At 37.2% G+C, this 19,623-nt stretch overlaps 1 protein-coding gene across 1 annotated transcript in view; it reads right to left on the bottom strand.

The window, feature by feature from the left end:
* HNF4G (hepatocyte nuclear factor 4 gamma) overlaps positions 1-19,345 on the bottom strand; it is a 61,758-nt gene extending 42,413 nt beyond the window's left edge. Inside the window, exon 1 of the mRNA XM_083858191.1 lies at positions 19,301-19,345. The gene's annotated coding sequence lies outside the window, so the exon portion shown is untranslated. The remainder of the gene's footprint in view (positions 1-19,300) is intronic.
* Between the last annotated feature and the right edge of the window lie 278 nt (positions 19,346-19,623).

Raw genomic sequence — 19,623 nt, 5'->3', positions numbered from 1 at the left:
ATGTATTTTAATAGCCATCTAATTGCAACTTTTGATGCATGAAAATCTGACCCTAGTCCTAATTGTTCTCTAGACTAATATGATAATAAGAGTTTATATTTGCTAGAAATAAATGCATTATAAATTCTAATTCAAATACCTCTAAATTACCTGAAAGAATTTAAATAATTCTAAATATTACCAAGTATTAATTAAAACCATTCCTCCCCAAAACTGGTTTCCATATATCTAAACTGCATGTGACTTTGCTATCAGCCATATTCTGACCTACTAAAGCAACATAGCCAGTAACAACTGAGAAAACACATTATACATAGCACTTACTTTGCCATGAAATTCTAGATGAGTTAATGATAGATAATGGCCTACAATTCACATGTGACATATTTTAGCAAATCTCACTGATACAGCAATTCAAGCACATTGCGCCAAGGCTGCACTAAGTATAATCAAAAGGGGTTGCAGAAAAATCAGCAGGAATTACAAAACACTTAATGGAAAAGAAAGAGACATGCTCAGAAGTCTCACGAATGCAGTGTTGTTTGACTGTTTTAACACATCTCTTTTATCAGGATTTCCAGTGCACAGTTTGTGGAGAAAAGAGGTAAAATATCTGTTCTCACTGGTACCCTGCTCCTCCCCCAAAGAATTGAAATAGTTACAAAATCCTATCCAGTATCACTGTGATGGCTGCCATCTTGACTGACACCAAGGTGAGGCGTATCTTTGCAAGCTCTCTTAACTTTTTAAGTGGTTTACCAAGTCCGCATCCAACACCTAAAACGTGGAGACACGTTAGATGTACTCTGCAGCAGTGAGTCTGCAGTAATAACAAACTTCGCAATCTCGTTAATCAATACCTTTTAATAAGTCTTCATGGATATATTGAAAAACAGAAGTCCTAAGAATATCTGTCTATCTGGACAAATCTGTGTGTCACTTCATTAGCAATTTCCTTTCAGTACAAAAGCTAACTTTAAGCCTAATCCTAGCCCTGCCCTTTGTTTTCTATTAAACAATCATTAATCCAGGAAAAATCTTCCATCTTAACTCATGGTAGGTTTGTTTCCTTACATGCTTTTTTGTGGAAATTTGCCAAAAGCTTCTTGGAACATTAACTATACAGTGACAAAGCCTAAAACCACAACCAGAAAGCACTGAAAGGTCCTGAGCCTGATACACCCCAGCTTTGCTACATATTGCATAGGGATGAGGCCTGGAAGGGCTCCAGCAGCCTCGCTTCCCTCTTATTAATCCTGTTGGCAGGAGAAGAGCTACGGTATTCAGTTGTTCTCCCAAGGCAAAGCAATCAGAGACCAGGACACATACACAGCATACACCATGAGGACGTTCACTGAGGCACACCTGTGTCAATAACACATCGCTATCCTTGCACCCAGTGATACGATACTTATGCAGTTTGCACTCTTGCTGTAAAAATTATTTTTATCAGACTTTCTTTTTCACTGAGCTTAAACTGTAGTTCCACCGATTTCATCTGCAACCCTTTTTAGAAATTAATTAAAAAAAAAGTAATCGTTTTTACCATTTTCCACGGTTCTTTGATCTACTGTGGCAGACACAGACTAGTGAAACAGATTAGTAAATACAAACTGCAACAAGATAGCTGAAATAATAATATCTTCAAATACCTTCTTACTTGTGAACAGCATGAAAATAAAGACAACTTCACCAGTATTATGTGCAAGAACTTAATGGGGAAAAGTTGAACAGCTGAGACCAAAACCATTTAAAATAGAGCAAGAGGAATCCTGGTTCCCTGTCTCCTGCTGCTCTTCAGACAGGTGCCATGGCACCACAGGAAATCACCTTACTGCTGGTCATTCCAAAGGACCCCCAAAGACTCCACCCTGGGCTCTCAATGGCAGCTCACTCGCTGGAGCCACTGCCAGACAGACCAGTGATAATGGGCTCACCTAAAATAAAAAAAAAATCTGCTCTATGATCAAACAGCCATGGAAGCTCACAAGCAAAATATGATGGGGCATATTCAATAGAAATGTAGCTGATGACTAAGAAATTTCAGTATTCATTTGCTGTGAAAGATTCTTTTTAAAATGGTGTATATAATTTAATTTTGGTGTGTTGGTGTGGTTTGGAAAAACTAAAGCAAAGTGAATAAAAAAATACACATGCAAAAGCCCTAACAGATCCTAGAGAACTTGAAACATATTTTTCTATTAAAAATATAAATAAAAATTCAGGTGGCACATAATCTGGAAGAAAAGAAATTTGAGTAAGATTTTTCTTAAGAGATCAGGCAAAACTAGACTATTTCCACAACAAAATATAGCCATATAGCCTGAAGCATAAACTTTATCATTATTTAGTTTTCTCAACTATAACTTCATTCACCTAGTGGAAATACAAATTTGTGTGTCTATGTAAATAGATGCAGAGATCCTCTGTGTAATCATATTTCCTGATTATATGCTTTTTTATTAATAAAGACCAAATATAACAATTATCTAAAGCTGAATTACCTGTTTTACTTGATATTACCTCTTCATCCTCTTCAACAAAAAATCCATAGGAACAAGATAAATGTCTTTGCCCTTCTGCTACTGTTTCAGTGTAAATCTAAAGATTCAGGACTGTTTAGAATCAGGTTGTTTTATAAACTACATGGGGTTTGAAACAGTATAGTTAATTCACACACATAGAGATGGATCCTCATCAAAATAATTATCTTTGGAAGCAATGGCTACTTCTCAATAGGAAAAATGTAGTTTAACTAGATAAAGAGACTGAAACAGTTCAAACTAACTTATTAGCAAGAGCTCCCCTATGAAAAATGTTCATCCAAATCTAACATCAACATGGCATTTTTTGCAGGATCAGAGATTATTTTCACCAGAAGAAAATGATCTGTAAGAAAGTGTGCAACAGTGCCCTCTGGCGAGAATGTGCCTGAGAACGTGCTTGCCTTGCAAGGGCAAAAAGATTTCAGTGACAGGGCTAATAAGCAATCAGATGATTTTGCAAACTGAATTATGGTACCAATTTTCAAAACCAGCAATGAATAAGTTAGGTGTTTTGAGATTTTAATTACTTTATACACATTTTAAATGAAAAAAAAATTATGCTCATTTTTTAAAACACAACCTTGTATGACGAAAGGGACAGTAGCCTTGACTAGGTGAAGATTTATGAGTGCCATAGATAGCATAGCTACTTTTATGGCTGAGAATGCAATAGATCCTAAGCAAACATTGATAAGTTCTCTATTCTTCTGAGAAGTATCCACCCACCAAGTGTCCTGACATTGGAAAGCCCCGCAGTTTTGATAATAAAGACCAGCTAACTGTAGAAAACAACTTAATTTCTCAACGTAGTTGAAGACATTCATCAAATGTTTTGTGGGCAAAGGCTGCATCTTCTTTCACTACTGAACAATGACCACCATATTTTCAATCCTACTGAAATGTGACACTCATTATGAAATATGTAATATAATACATATATTTACCCCATAAAATATATGTATTTATATATGCATATGTGTACATATACATAGAAAATAAGTTAAAATATTGGACAGGCTTGTCACTGAACCAAAGAGGAACATTCTACTTTCAAAAGCTTTAAGTGTGACACACAACAGAAGATACTTCATAAAAAATAGTTGATACAGATTCGTTGTGGTGGTCAATGCCTGAAAATAACCATTCTGGTCTAATTTATTATCTGCTATTTGTGATTAAATCAGAAGTAGGTTTACTCAGACTGTCATGGTTCTTCACCAGTACCTCCTAATGATCCTATCTGTTGTCTTTGAAACTACCACGGCAATTAATTTCAGCCTCCTCAATGCAACCTGAACTCCAACAGTGTTCTCTTTTGCTTCATCAAGTAAACCTGAACTACAGGAAGATGCTATGGCTTCTTTTGTTGCCAAATGAGAAAGTGTTAATAAAAACAAGATCTCCTTCCAGGCATATTTGAGTTTCAATGCTAATTGCTGATTTGGCTAAAATACACTTCTTGATCTTAAGTGATTTCCAGATTAAATAACAGCAGCTGAGTGAATTTCATCATTCATATAAATTACTGTTGCTAAACTATGATTACTGTAAATAATAATTATTTGCTGTAATAGCAACACCTAGAAATCCTTTGTGCTCAACTGAGTTTTCTCTCAGCCATTTAATAATTTGAATGATCAGAAAGACAAGAAAACTTAGAGAAGGTACTAGAACTATTTGTAACTATAGTGTTTATATTGCATGAGAATATGAAATTAATGAAAGTATTACTCTAATCAACTTCTCCATCTGTAGGACAGTCCTTCTTCTCACTCATATCAAGTATGTCTCATCACTCTCTTGCTCTAACTTTGGTGACTAATTAACTTCATTGTTTTTAAGGAAGGAACTTGGCAGTCCCAGTTAGCTGTTTAACAAATAACCAGATGTCCCCAGAGGACTCAAAGGAGTCACTTACAGCCAAGTTCCATTGGGTATAAACAGATATAAACATCAAAAAAAACCCCACCTCAGCAGGTGGCAGCAAAAAGTGAGGCAGGAACAAAATTGGTAAAACATCATCATCAAATAAAATTTTTCAGTTTACATTATTTAAATGTCTGGTCTATTTAGCATAGAGACATCAGATATTCTAGGTCTGGATTATAGCGTATTGTTTCTCAAAGGTATGCATTACCCTCATCTTCTACACTCACTTAACACCTCCTAAAATCCAGCTGTTAACTTTCCCAAAACAGAGGAACTAACACTTTGAAAGATTTCAAAGCTAATTAATTTTACATATACACACACACATACACGCACAAAGAAAAAACAAACAAACAAAACAAAACAAAAGTGTAGATTGTTACAACAACAAATTAAAATACTTTCAAAAAGTTAAAAGTTCTTCCTCCTTTGCAAATTTTCACCCCGACAAAAAAAAAAGGAGGATGGAGTTTGGAAACAGTTTTGGAAACTGTTTTCCAAAATCTAACATGACTTTGACAGAAAATTCCACTTGGATTTTGACAGAAAATTAAGCCAATTTATTTTGGCAAATAAAGAAGGGAGAGGGCTGTGTAAGTCAGGTCTGCAGCAGAAATATTAACTTTCCTGATCATACTTAAGCAAGTATTAAAGGCCCTAGAATAAAGGCTACGTTATTACTTTGGTAAATAATGGCATTCAGCCTTGTGATGCCAACGAACATCAGAGTAATATATGAAAAAACACAGCAGTGGTGCAGATCAGCTTGGGGTCTGCTCTAAACCTCAGATATAGGGTAAGTTAGAAGTCAGCAAATTAAACTACTCGCTTATAAACTGTCCTATGATGTATTTTTGCATAGCTCTATAAATACTTCTCAATTAAGGCAACTAACAGTGTAAGACTATACAGTAGCAAAACAAAAGAGTGAAACTACAGTGTAAATTGTCACCTTTGCTTTTGCAGGAAAAGTAAGAGCTCGATGCAGTCACATTATATAAGCATTCCTCACTGGTGAAGTAATTTGTAGCTGAAAGTGCTTGGATGAGAACATGGCTATTTTGTGCCAGAGTGATAATTTTGTTAGAGTGAAAAATAATTATCCAGAGCTGCAAGCAATACTCCATGGAAATCTAGTGGAAGTAACAGAAATTGAAAAACAAATAAACAAATATAAGAGTCCACATTTCCACAGAAAACCTCAGCAAACTGGCAAAACCTGACAAAGATGTTACAGTCCTTGCACGTTCAGAGTCAATGAGATTTGACTGCAATGGATTTTTTTTTCTCCAGGTACTAAAATCAAGAACATAAAAAAGTCAGAAACACTGTCCTGCTTAGGGCTTAGCCCTGGCTTGTTCCTCTCACTACAAAGCTCCACATTCCTAGGGTGTAGCGAATTCCTGCGTGTGCCACCAAGGCTAGTGATGGCTGCTCTTAGAGTCTTTGTAAAACAGTTAAAGGAAGTTTTCCTGAAATTAAGTCCTTTTTAATCAAAAGCAAAATAATTGTCTCTCTTACAGCCACATGAGAGAGTAGAGGATAGTTGTTTGGAAAATGGAGAGTCCTGTTAGCACTCCAGGCTTTTTTAATTCCAACCAGCACATCTTTGTCAGTACTGCAGCACGATGGCATCAAGCCGACTTTATTATTCTGTTCACAAAGGTGTATTTCCCATGTCTTAGATCAGTCACAACTTGCCTCAGTGTTTCTAAAGGAAGTAAAATAAATATACTATTATATTCTAGCTTTTAAAACATAACAAAAAAACAACTGGCAGAACATACAGATTTTCCTGTGTATTTCAAAATCTCAGGGTGCTCTGACAGCAACGTTGCATAGTAAATAAAGTAAAAAGAAATCCATTTTAATCAATCTATTTCTTAGTCCTTTAGATGCATTACGTTGACAGAAGATGGACTCTAGTTTGCTTTCTCTGGGATCACACAGATAGTAAAACACAAAGTTACAAGAAAAAGTAGGATGAATTTTTTTGTTGTTGTTTCTATCAAGTTTTTATAGTGTCTAGGTTTTCCATCTCAACTGCCCTTGTTCAAAGTAAATCTAGTTCAGGAAAAAAAATCCCCACCTCATTTCCCTGAGAACCTAGTTATTTTTATCTACCTCAACAACCAAGCTACTCTACCTTGTCATTTCAATTTTCACATATTTTCTCTTTGTGTATTCGTTCTATGATTCAGTGAAATCTCATCTCTTCAGCCCAATGCCATAAACTACTGTCCGGAACAAAGCTCTCTCTCAAATTCAATCTCAAACAAAATGAAAAAGAAAAAAATCACAAATGAGAAAGTGGACCACAACCAATCCTATGGGCCCCATTCTCACAAGGTCTGTGAGTTATTTTGCTTCATCAAGTAAACCTGAACTACGGGCAGGTGCTATTGCTTCTTTTGTTGCCAAATGAGAAAGTGTTAATAAAAACAAGACCTCCTTCCAGGCACATCAGTGTGTCAATGTTAATTGCTTATTTGGCTAAAATGCACTTCTTGATCTTAAGTGATTTCCAGATTAAATACAAACAGCTGAGATTTTATCATTCAAATAAATGGGGACACAGACTGTCACACATTTAGTGGAATTACTGCTGCTAAAATATGATAACTGTAAATAGTAATTATTTGCTGTAATAGCAACACCTAGAAATCCTTTGTGCTCATCTGAGTTTTCTCTCAGCCATTTAACAGTTTGAATGATCAGGAAGGTAAGAAAAACCTTAATGTTTACATTATCTATACCTTAGCGTGAAAAGACTCTTGAGCTGCAGAGGATCTCACAGATGAAAGAACTCTTTTAGAGGAAAAAAATATTTTTGTTTAAAAATTAATTTAATTTTTTCTCTGACCTATTAAAAGCTTTTTAATTTCCAAGTCTATGCATTATTTTTATTCTGTTGATAGACTTTGTAACAGCTTTGTATTGAATACAGTATAGTAGCTTCCACAAGTAAACTTATATCTGTAACTCATAGGACTGGATTATGAAGGTTTTCTTTCCAACACATATCTGGAGAACACCAAAAATTAAACATTTATGTAGCAGGCATTTCTACATGCTGGAAGTAAGCCACTGTGCATGAACCTGTGAGTTAAAAGGAGTGAGCAAAGAATCAACTAAGGTTCTCTCCTGTAAAAAATACTTTGTCATATAATGGTGGCTGTAAGTACTTTCTGCAGTCAAGAACACGCAATTGTCAATATCCATACTGTTCCATTGTTAAGGTACAAGCTACGCAAGCCCATAAAATTGCTTCAATCAAGTAACACAAAAAGGCAGTTAGCCCTGAATTAAAATATAAGTGTCACACAATGAAAACATGTTTAATGAAAATGATGGAATTCATTTTACCTTCTATCACAGTAATTTTTTAATTGGCATAACTTAATTACCTTTAGTTTGGTCAGCAGAGCGATCCACAACAGACTGTGCAGAACTGATGCAAATATTCGCACATGCCACATGACAGCAGCAACGTACTAGTAACAGTATATTGATCTGGATGTTCTGGCATCTCTGTGACTATTAAAATAGTGTCATTTTGTTAAAAAAAAGCTGTACTTAGAATTCTTTATTCAGCTGCAAATTAGAAATGTTATTAATCAAGCTTTTTTTTTTACTTCTTCAGCTTGAGCTTTTGAAAAGTTAGGCTGCATTGAAAAATTGCCAGCATTTCTTACTGATTTTTCAAGGTAGTACCTTTTTCTTATCAGGTTTACACCAAAGTGATTCCATAAGACTGCATTTGCTGTAGAATGAGACACCATTAAAGATTTTGACAAACTGCAATATATTAAAAATGAGCCTCCAACAGGTATACGTATACATGCCTTGTAATACATACACATTTCTCTAATTCCTCAACTCTCTCTCACTGTCTTAGCAACATAAATCTATTGCTACTAATTTTGCTCATTTTTCTTGTCTCAATATTTGTTTTTGTCTAAGCAGACAATTTCTCCCTTGTGACTCCTACAGGGCTCAGTTCCGAGCCCTCTATCTTCGCTCCCAGGTCATCACAATAATACTGTGAACCTGAGGTCATCAGTCACCTATAACCCTAACCACCACACCAGCTCCAGTGATGCTTATTTTTAGATAATTTACATACCTCCTTCTCCTTTACCCCCAATTTTCAAGTTCTGTGTTTCCTCTTGGCTAACAACACCGCAACCTGAGATGTGCCTAAAGCAAGCACCTCCTTCTTTACCCCTTTACCCCTCTGCGCTTTCTCAACTGATTCCGTATTTCATAGTTTCAGCATCAATCCAGTTTTTCTCTTCTGCTTGCAAACAGCATGCTGATTCCCAAAACATTCTCTGTATATAAAAATTCCTTTGCCACACAGCCAGAGTGTGCCATTTTTCTCCAAAAACTTTGTGGACAACAGATTACTCAGAATCCCAGACCCAGCAATGGAAATCTTTGCAGATCTTGTCCTTTTTCAAAGGTAGTTCCACCTGGAAGTCCAGCCGTGTCCATTACCTGCTGTGACTGTTGTCTGAACTCCAATCTTCTTGGCCACAGCAACTCCAGGTGCTGGAGGTCAGTCACTTCATTTCACCCCTTACAAACCTGAGGTGAGAGAGCAGAGCCCTACAACCCCCCTATACACATCTTCACCAAATTCCTCATCTTGAGTTTCACCTGTTTTTAGTTCAGCTATGTCTCTTTCTGCCCTAAAGCCAAGCTCTCCAGTCCTAGAGACGCACAGACCATAATGTATGCCCTAACGCACAGAATGGTATTCATGCTCCTCATTCAAGAGTAAGTTACAATAACAAGAATAGATTTCCTACAAGATTAATCCCCTCTCTCTCCAAAGAATCTGCTTGTAGAAATCTACAGTTATTCAGTAAGAACATGGTATGCCACATTTTTTATGCTGCGACTGTCTGCCAACAAACTACACTTAATATCCTGGCAGCTGTCCTCCTTTCATCTTTAGCAAAAGATGGTGGGCTACTAGAGAGGCAATGAAAAATAAAGAGAAAAAATGCCAAACAAACTCCCAAATACATGCACAAGACGTATACAATCAGCTCTTGTATGGAAAAAAATACCCCTACACACTGTTCTTATTAATACTCATGTCTATAAATAACTTGCATACACTTATTTTCATTGCTTTATGGCAAGGCAATTCTGATGGAACTTCACAGCTACACTAAAAATGGGAGAAAATTTATATAGTGGGAAAAGTCAAGATTTAACTTCACAGAGGCTAAAAATCAACAATTTTGCTTAAATAAAAATGTACATATTTGTGATATACGCAGAAAGTCTGTTATTCTTTATTTTGACATAGGTAACAATATAGAATAAGCATCAAAGCTCAATCAACAGGCATCAATAGGCATGAAGAAATTGCTCAGGGAATTCAAAATTTCCTTCATTACAACTAACGTTTCCTAATGTAACTAACTAAACCTTAATGTTCTATTTAAATAATAGTCTACAGTAAGGTTCTCACATGTGTGACATCATTCCATAGTGTTACAAATAAAGTTCCTACAACTGAAAAATGTGTCAGTCAAGACCTAGACTCAAAAATTTTAAATTACTTTTTTTAATTTTAGATAATAATTTAAGAATCTGTTAAAAAAAAGCCAAAACACACACACACACAAAAAAAACCTCCAACCAAATATAGAAATATTTATTGTGATTGCCTATATTTTGTTGGAGACTATTTTTGAAAGATAAATTTAAAGAGGCAAAGAGTTTGCTTAATTCACAATTTCTCAATACTGACTGCATGTAGGAAATAAATATAAATATAGAAAATAATTATAAATAAAAATATAAATTTATAAAGTGCATCTCATTTTTGAAAAGGAATAATTGTTTAATAAAGGAGCTGTTAAATGCTTTGCATTTTTTTCTTACAACTATGTCTACTGGAGTTGAATCTGCTTTGGTGTTGCGGCACATTTTACACCATGATAAAGTAGGTGTCACTGCACTAATGAACAAAGCATTTCTTATTTTTTTCCCACACTCATTACATACGAGATTTAAATAACACCAATCTTTCTTTGGGTTTTTTTTTTTCTGTAAGTCATCATCAGCCCCATCCCATTTCTTGAATTTGGTGTTTTTCCCATGAGAATACTACAAGGAATATGCATAAAAGCTAGGGACTCTTTCTCAGACCATAATCTTCCCAAGGCACTTCCAACACTCTCACTCTGAATTTTACATAGAAGTCAATAATATTCTTCTGCGTCATATGGTGTCTTTCAGGAACTTAACACCTTTTGCTTTAAATGTTGACAGTGCTTAAGTATAGGACCTGTCTTTAAAACAGTTTCTGTATTTATTCACATTGACCATCCACTTTCTAATGGGCGATGGCACAGAATATTTAGGAATATATTTCATCCGGTACATTCAGTTTCCATGAAAGCAATGTAGCAGATGAAAGAAAAAAGAAAGGTAGCAGTGGCATAATCCCACCTACAGCACATTGTGTATTATCATCAAGAGCACCGATTGAGAATCGCTGTTCTGTTCAACTATAAATACAGGTATTTATAGACCAGCAGATATATTTAGTGTCATAAACATCCCCCTTGGTCAGAAAAATTAAATTACATACACTGTTTAATATTAGGTGGCTGGTTTGTTTTCTTTTTCTTTTATTCTTTTTTAAATTACAAGGCTAATGAGGCATACAAAATGATTCTAAATGAATTTAAGAAAGGATGTAAGACTTGCTTTATTGGAAGGCTATTGATTTTCAACAGGAATCTAACTATGTCACATACTAATAAGAGCATTACATGTTTTGTATCAGAGCAAGAAGGTAAGCAACTTTCAGACTTGTATGACTCACAGATATAGGAAATATATCTCCAAATGCTGTGTCTAAAAATGTAAAAACATACACTCTAAGTACTTCCCAGCATTTCCAGCACAAAGACACACACAAGCTCCTCTTCAGCTCTAGTATAACTACACCAACTCCAAGGTCAAGGTCACCACAAAAACTCGACACCAGGTCCAAGCAAAAATTATGCAGAAATCTGAATTCAGTGATTTTAGGATCAGGACACACAGAAAGAAGAAAAGACGAGGATGTTTGTGGTCTTTGGCAAACTAATTCCAAAACTCTAAATGGGAAAGCACAGCAGCTGAAATAAAGGGAGTCCTGCAAATAGGAACCACTAGCAAAACATAGACTTTTCTTAATATCTGAAAAAAAAAATCCTTTGACTTATCAAGGACTACAGGACATGTTGAATTCTTTACCTAGCTAAGAGCAATGGAGTATCTTTGATTTTCCAGGACTGCAAGCTGCACTTGCAGCAAGCAGATGTACCCTCTGTGGGAAATACACTACACAATCCATTTTCCAGATTTCTAAACCATGTTCCCCAAAGTTTCTGCTTCCAGTTGTACTTGTCTGAGGTACAGCAGAGCTCTTAAACTGAAAAATACCAATCTATTACTTTGACCTCCTTAAATTACCAGAAAAGGCAGAAAAAGCTGTTTTCATAGGAACTTCCAAGAGTGTGCTGCCTTTCTATGTTTGATAAGCAGTTAAGTTCTAAACAGCAGCTTCCCTACAACTATTTAACTATGTCACTTTTTCCAGGTAATAAAAATATGTACCAAAAGAGTTCTTCCTTCATGACCTTCACTATATGGCCAAGGATTAAAAAGCACTTTGTTTGCTTGGACTGTTCACAATGCTACTTTTCATCCTTTTAGAGAAAGTAGGAGCTCCAACCTACAAATCCAAAGCTATAAGATGCATAAGACCACTGACCATAAAGGATTAAAACTTTTGCTGCATTATAGGTATTTTCTTCAGGCCATTCAAAGTTGTGCTCATTTTCTACCTGCCAATATTTTAGCAATTCATACATGTATCTTAATTTCAGGATAGTCCTTTATGCTCTCTGGAACCACAGAAGCTTGGGAATTAGCATTGAGAATGTCTTTCATTTTCTGCCCTCTTTCAGCTTCAAATTCATCTTGGGAAATAAATTACTTGACCTACTAGATTAAAATAAGATAAAAACTCCACTATTAAATTCTGCACTAACAAACTCATGGTAAAATTTATGTTAACATTTGAATCCCTTTCTCATCCAGAGCATGCAAACTGCTTAACATTTCCTTGCCCTTGAAATATAAACCTATGAATTGAAAGTTTTCAAGTTTTGCGCCATTATTTAAAAGATTTTTATAGATCTTTATATATACCTGAAAGACTACATTAGTGGAGTTGCTTGTTCTTCTGTTTACCTCTAATCAACATGTTAAACATGTGAAATGAGTTGTCCTCCATACATTTTTGAGCAGGCAAATGCCCCTTCCATTATATATCTACGTGGTGGGTATTAAAGATTTTTAATATTTATTCTTGTATCCTTTTAACTTTAAATTGATATCTACACTACTACAAAAACTTTCTATGTTTTCTATTTCCCACATCTACCAGTCAGCCTACTCTTTTTAGTGAGAAAAGAAATTACAGATTTTGTTGACTGACTCTTCTTTTCAGCAGTACCAGCACGGGCGAGCACGCATGCAGACCTCAGCTGTGCAAGTTCAACATCCCCTTGATCAACACACATCTGCCTGTATTTGCCCATTTAAGCAACCATCTCCACTGGGGCCAAGCATTTGTATTAATGCTGGCACCTCTGTTATAGGGACAATCACCTTTAGGACAGGTGAGAGCTTAAGTGGAGAAGCAAGAGGTGCTAATGCCTTACACTGCCTTGGTTGTTTCCGCCAAGCCAGAAAATGGAAGCAAAATGCGTCAGCCTGTGCCGGGGAACTTGTACACTTTCTTCTCAGCTCTTAAATGTGTGCAAACAAAGGTAGCTGAATGGAACCTGAAAAATCTGGCTAAAATGGATCTTAAATTAACCCAAAAGCTCAAACCAGTCTTCTGTTCCCTGAGGAAAAGAATGCACATGCATTTTTAAATGTAGTACAGGTGGTAACGTCTGAGGCACCGGGGCTTTAGTTCATACTACTTTGGTTTTACACTGAATGCTAAATTGCAATAGTTAAGGAGATACAGACCCTCTGAAGTAGTATTAATTTGAGGTAAGTTATTTTTTGTCTTTATTAATTTTAAGCTAAAAAAGCAATAATAAACAAAGAAATCAAATCCATTCACGGCCCTAACGTATTATACCTGCAACCAACTTAATGAATTTTACATTTTTTTCAACTTAAAATTTCTTCCTGACAGTCCTGGAGCTACTTTTTGCTGTTTTGGGGAAATTCCAGAGAAAACTTCTTTTATTTAATTTTAATTTTTATTTTTAAAGATAGTGTTTTGCTGTTGATATAATGATCCACTTTTTTATACAAGATTGGGCACCAGAACCAAACTCCTAAGGGGACTTAAGTTTGTATCACTGTAACATATCTAGAAGAGCCTGAAATTAGGTATAACAAAATAAATCTCATAATAAACCTGTCCTTCTTTGCATTCTTTCTCCCTTACTATCATAGCCAAAGTTATTCATACTCCTGTGATCAAATGTAAAGTTTTACCTTAAACTTATGCCTGCCTAAGTTCTGGCACTTCAAAACTGAAATAAATTTAAAAACATTGTCCCTAAGTCTCCCTAAAACTCTAGTTAAAATTGCATGTTCAATATTAACACAGTTACTGAAGCTCAGATAGTCAGATAAAAAGACAAAAAAAAAAAGAAAGTTTAAAGCAGTAACATGGGGTAAGACATTCTAAAACATCACCAGAGACAAGAGGGTTGGCAGACATTAAGGACTCTTTAAAAATGTAAATCTTGCTTTGGATTTGGCAAATACAGTCAGAAATATCACTGTTCTACCAAAAGGTAAGAAATAAGGATAATACATACCTATTATGTAGATAGTGCCTAGCACCAAAATCAGAACTAGCAGTAAAAGCTATGCATTGCTTTCTCCTTTGTAAGTAAAAACCCTACTTCCATTTTCGTGAGGACAAAAGAGGACCTATGAATCAAAGGGTAACTGCCCAGAAACCATGTAAAACTTCCCGTGCAGCCAATGTATGGGATCTCTATCCCACCTAATAGGGCCACTGCATACTTACTAAACAGTCCAGCAGAAAAGATTATTTTCAAGTTGTTTAGCAGTTGGGAGTAGGCAGTATTTAACAATTTGGTGTACAAAATCCTATCCACTTCTGAAATCGTAATTTTATACCTGTAACTACCAAGAGCAGTTACAAGCTAACACACCTGTTAGGGACTGAGAAAGGACAGGGATTGAGCATTAATGTGCAATCACAGCATGGTCACCATTTCACCATTTCACCATTTCTTTTCTGTCTAGTGTCTGAGTAGTGTCTAGACCTTTACTGAGGCAATTTTGTCAGCAACGTAATGTCAGTCTCTATTTCCTTGCAAAAGAAATAAGTATTACCATCCTGAAGGGCATAAGATACTTTAGGGTATGATTCTGAAACAGGTGGTATCAATAAGAATCATCTTTCTCCTCATAGTGATCCATTTACAAAGAAAGAAAGAAACAAGGAAACAAAACACTGTAGCTTCAGAGGTGCAAAATGTGCTTAAGATACATAATCAACTGGGTCATTGTAGTCAGAAATCTTCAAGTATCTGGACCAGCTCTGAGAGTATGAACTGGCCTCACTCACTGCTGAGTGTTGATACATGTCAGCAGTCAGTGAAAATTTGTTTATTTAACAAAGAAAAAGGGAAATTCAACCACCATAACTCTCTGTCACCGAGGCTTACTTTGGTTAGCAAGTAAATGGTGACATTGCTTCTGTGTCCACCAAGTCCAACCCAGGCTGGCTCAGCCTAGCCATTTCAGACAAAAATTACCTTCAAAAAGAGGATTCTCATTGCAACACTCCCACAGATGCACCATCAATTCCAAGCTGAGTCGTATTTGTCATTTCATGGATCTCTGTCCCCCTCTCCCACCTGAGCTGAATTCTGTTATTTAGGCAAGCACAAATACACATCAAGAGATCCTTTTCTATCAGAGAGCTAAATATAAATAAAAAATCTGAAGTCTGCAGACATATTACATGTTAGAAATAGTGGAAACAGTGCTGTTTGTGCAGGTCTATTGCAGTTGGATTCCCAGATAAACAGGAGGCAAGGAAAATTCTCACAGCACCTTGTATACTGCTGACTGTAATGTATGTCCTTGTTGCCTGGATACCTCTAGTGAATTACCGAGCAAGGGTGCTAGTTTTTTTCCTTGATCAGTATTAAATAAAAAAAATCCCAACCTCCTGCTCTATAAGAGGCAGAGGATGCACATGGAAGCTTCCCTCGCCTGTGCCAGCCAAATGCCAGAAAGAGACAAATCGAGCCTTGAGAATTTTAAATCTTGTAGGTTGCTGTGCCACGTTATGAACTAGATCTCATACAATTCATCACCCAAGTTGCAGAAAAATAGTTCAAGAACTCAAAATAATGAATTCTGTCATTTCCAATAGAAGTGTGAAGGGAGAATTATGAATGAACCTTTTAAAAACACGTATGTGGAGGGAGATTGCCCTTCTACAAAATGAAAGCAGCAGGCTTCTATTTAAATGGCCCAATCCTGAAAGCGAGACCTTTCATTTTCAATTAACTTAAATTGACAATTGAGAAAGGTTTGAAAATGTTGTTGGAGCCTTTCAGTTTGATAGATCTCAGTTCTGACATTACACACACCATTCTGACCTGATTTTTAGGGTGTGCTGTTTTAAAATTGAGAATTTGAAATGAAAAATATTTGATTCAATCAAAGGTGTTGCAAGACATTCAAACATCTTAATCTGTTTGAAATGTATTTTCCTTATTTTCTCATCGTATATATAATATCAATCATTCATTAAGATACATTAAAACCTAAGAGCCATGCCTTTCTTCAACCTTATATTCTTTTATGTTGCAGCAATACTTTCACGGAGAAATTTAATTTTATTACAGAATACATTACCATGTACAACAGGTAACTATTTACCAGACAAATAAAACCTCTCTTTATATTCTAAAGCACAAATCTATGCTACAAATCTACCGTACCAGAGTAATGCAGTTACCCAATATGACGTACCTCCTTGTCCACCTGACACCACACAAGCAAATCAAACTGATTTTCAGGGTTAATATTAATTCTCAAACACAAAAATGGAGCACTTCTGAAGAGCTAAACAACTTCATTAAATGAAAAAAAAAAAAAAAAAAAAAAAAAAACCCCACCCAAAAACTGAAACGAAAAAATCAGAGAATATTTTTAAGCTCAGGAGCAAGAGATGAGTCTTTGAAACCACTGAGAAGCCAGGCAGAGGGATCCTCACACTGAAATACTCCATTTATCAATTAATACATGAAGTACGTTGCCTCTGCTATTTGACAGATGTAAAAGTACAATCTGCTCAGCTCAGAACACCTCTATACCAATGATGTAGCTTTAAATCAGTCATGAATTATTGTTTGTTATAATAGACTAAATTCCCAAATGAACCGAAAACAAATAAAAATTGATGGGTTTTTCCTATTAAATGAGTTTCCATATTGCTAGCTTTGAATCTAATTTTTTTTCAGGAAGTATCTTCTAATTCATGGTCTGCCAATAATTTAATTGTTTAAAGCAATGTTTTCTTTTTCATAGCCAGTGGCAATTGATGTACATGATGCAGATCTGCAGTTAACACTGATGACATACTAGATCCCATTTTTCCACCACAGGTTGGACTGAAGGGCAACCTCTTGTAGTATGGATTCCATGTGCCTATGACATAAAGTCTGATGTGAAGTTTGAAACAAACCACGTCGAGCTTAAGGACTGAGTTCTGTTCTTGCACTACTGTAGGTTTTGGGAAACTCAGTAGAATCAAACAGGATTTGATTTAGAGATTCAAACCTGCACAGGCAATACTGAGTCTCAAGCAATCTTGAGTGAAGGGAGCAGCAAAGTCATGCTTAGACAGGGACACTTCTATTAGGGAATTGGCTAAGCAATAATTTAATTCTGTGCACAAATTAGAAGTAAACACCACTTGGCCATCCAAGGAACTGGCTGTTATAGCTGGGCCACAAGAAACCCATTTTCCTCATTGCACCTCCATGGCAGGAGGCAGGATGGAGGGCAGCGGTAGCTCCGTGCCACCTGAAGCATACTTACAATAGCCCTCTTGGAAATGCAGACTGGACCTCTGCCTTGCTCTAGTTTTAGACTTCTGCTGCTAAGTACTACAATTTTTGGCAGAGATATTCCTGTCTTGTTATATGAGGCAAGTTGTAGAGAAAGTTCCACTTTGTGTTAAGGAAACACGAAGTTTGCATTCCAGGAAAAGAGCCCAAATGTGTGAGTTGCAAAAATCAAAGGTAACATCATGAATGAAATAACAGCATCCTGATCCTCTTTGTTTGGGATTTTTTTAATACATGTATGAAGTGAGACTTGGGCAGCCTGGTATCTTTCAGTAGGAGAGAGGGGTACAGAACACAGATTACTGCACAATGAAAATAGTAGTTTCAAAATTCTTTTTTTACTCTGAATACTTCTGAAGATGAAGGATAATGCAAAGTGTGAACTCAACTACCACAAAGCATTTTGTCTCTTCTCCCCTTACCATACGACTATGAAAAACTGTGAAATCACAAAAATTGTTTTCATCATATTTGAAAAACACCTGCACATATATAAACGTTTAATATGCCTCCTATATAAGATGCAAGAACTTCTTAAGGAATACGGGAAATGACACAGCACTTTATAGTTTTCTTCAGCACACAAGAGACTCCGGGTTTGAAAGTTGTGTAGCATAGTAAGTCTGATTCACTAGCTCAGTTTTAATGAACTCAGCAGCAATTAACAGAGATGAAATGTTAAATTACTCCACTTTCTTTGTAATACGGATGAGAAATCACAGTAATTCAAAGCATGTACAGCACTTTACAAGGCCTACCCAAGGGAAGGTCCAATTTAACATGGAATAGGATTCACTGTTAAAAATGTGTAAAGTCACTTTGTAATACTGATACCATTGTCATCTACTGTATACTTTCCAAAATGTTCGACTGTATTGCCCATTTCAGGGTACAGAACAGATGTTCAACTCACAAATCAGAAAGCTGGCTTTCATCAAAGATACCCTGTAAACAGTGCACCTGCAGCACTGTAAAAGCTGGATCCACCTGCAACACTCGCCCTTGGATTGCTTTGCTTGTTTCATGTTTGAATTTTTCTCTTTGAATTACTTTTCCTCTAAGTACTTTGGGATTCTCTAATAAGGCACCCAGCGCCGGCCAAGTGCTACTATGAGCACATCTCTACAACAACAATTCATCTGTCGCACAGGTGACCGCGCGGGCGGGGGCGGAGAAATCAGCAAGGGAGGCAAAACCAAAAAAAAAAAAGCCTTTAGAAAATGTTCCTAAACCCGGTGCAAAGCCGGGACTTGGGCCGGGACTTGAGGAGCCACAAATGCCAGCACAGCGCCAAGGAGCAGCCGTGCGGGCGGGGGCGGCGCGGCCGGGACACAGGGACACGGACAGACGGACAGGCACACAGGGACAGGCACACAGGGACACGCACTGCCAGGGACACGCACACACACCCCGCCCCGGGGCCCGGGGCTGCGCCCAGTGCGGCGCCTTTCCCGCAACGCCCCTGGAGCCGATAACAGGGACACGTGACCGGGCGACTTAGAAAATAATAATAATAATAATAATGGAAAAAAAATTAACATAAAATCCCCCCTAAGGTAGCTGCAGTCCGTGTGGGCACCAGCTGTGCCAGGGCACGCCGGCGGGCCCGGCGCGGGGCGGTGTCACCGGCGGCCGCCGACCCCCCGAACTTACCGGCGGGGCCGCCCCGTCCCTCGGCCCCGGACGGCGCTCGCAGCTCAGGCCGGCGGCATCCCCCGGGCCTGCGGCCTCCCCCGCACCCCCCGGCTCCCCGCGGCCGTCCCGGCGCTGGGCTGCGCGACTTGTTCGGTGCGGTGACACCGTCCTCACCATATGCCGGAGCGGGAAAGGAGGAGTATGTGTGAGGGTGAATTAACTTTGCTCAATGGCGACAGGGCAGCAGCCTCAGCCCCAGCATCAGATCGATTTACTAAACAAACTGAAAACGTGGGTGGGGACGTTAAACAGTAACCAGCGGCCTCAATGAAAACTGAAAG

This window comes from Zosterops lateralis, assembly GCF_965231275.1.
Source record: "Zosterops lateralis genome assembly, chromosome: 1".
Lineage (NCBI taxonomy): Eukaryota > Metazoa > Chordata > Aves > Passeriformes > Zosteropidae > Zosterops > Zosterops lateralis.
This window is presented reverse-complemented; position numbering and strand designations above follow the sequence as displayed.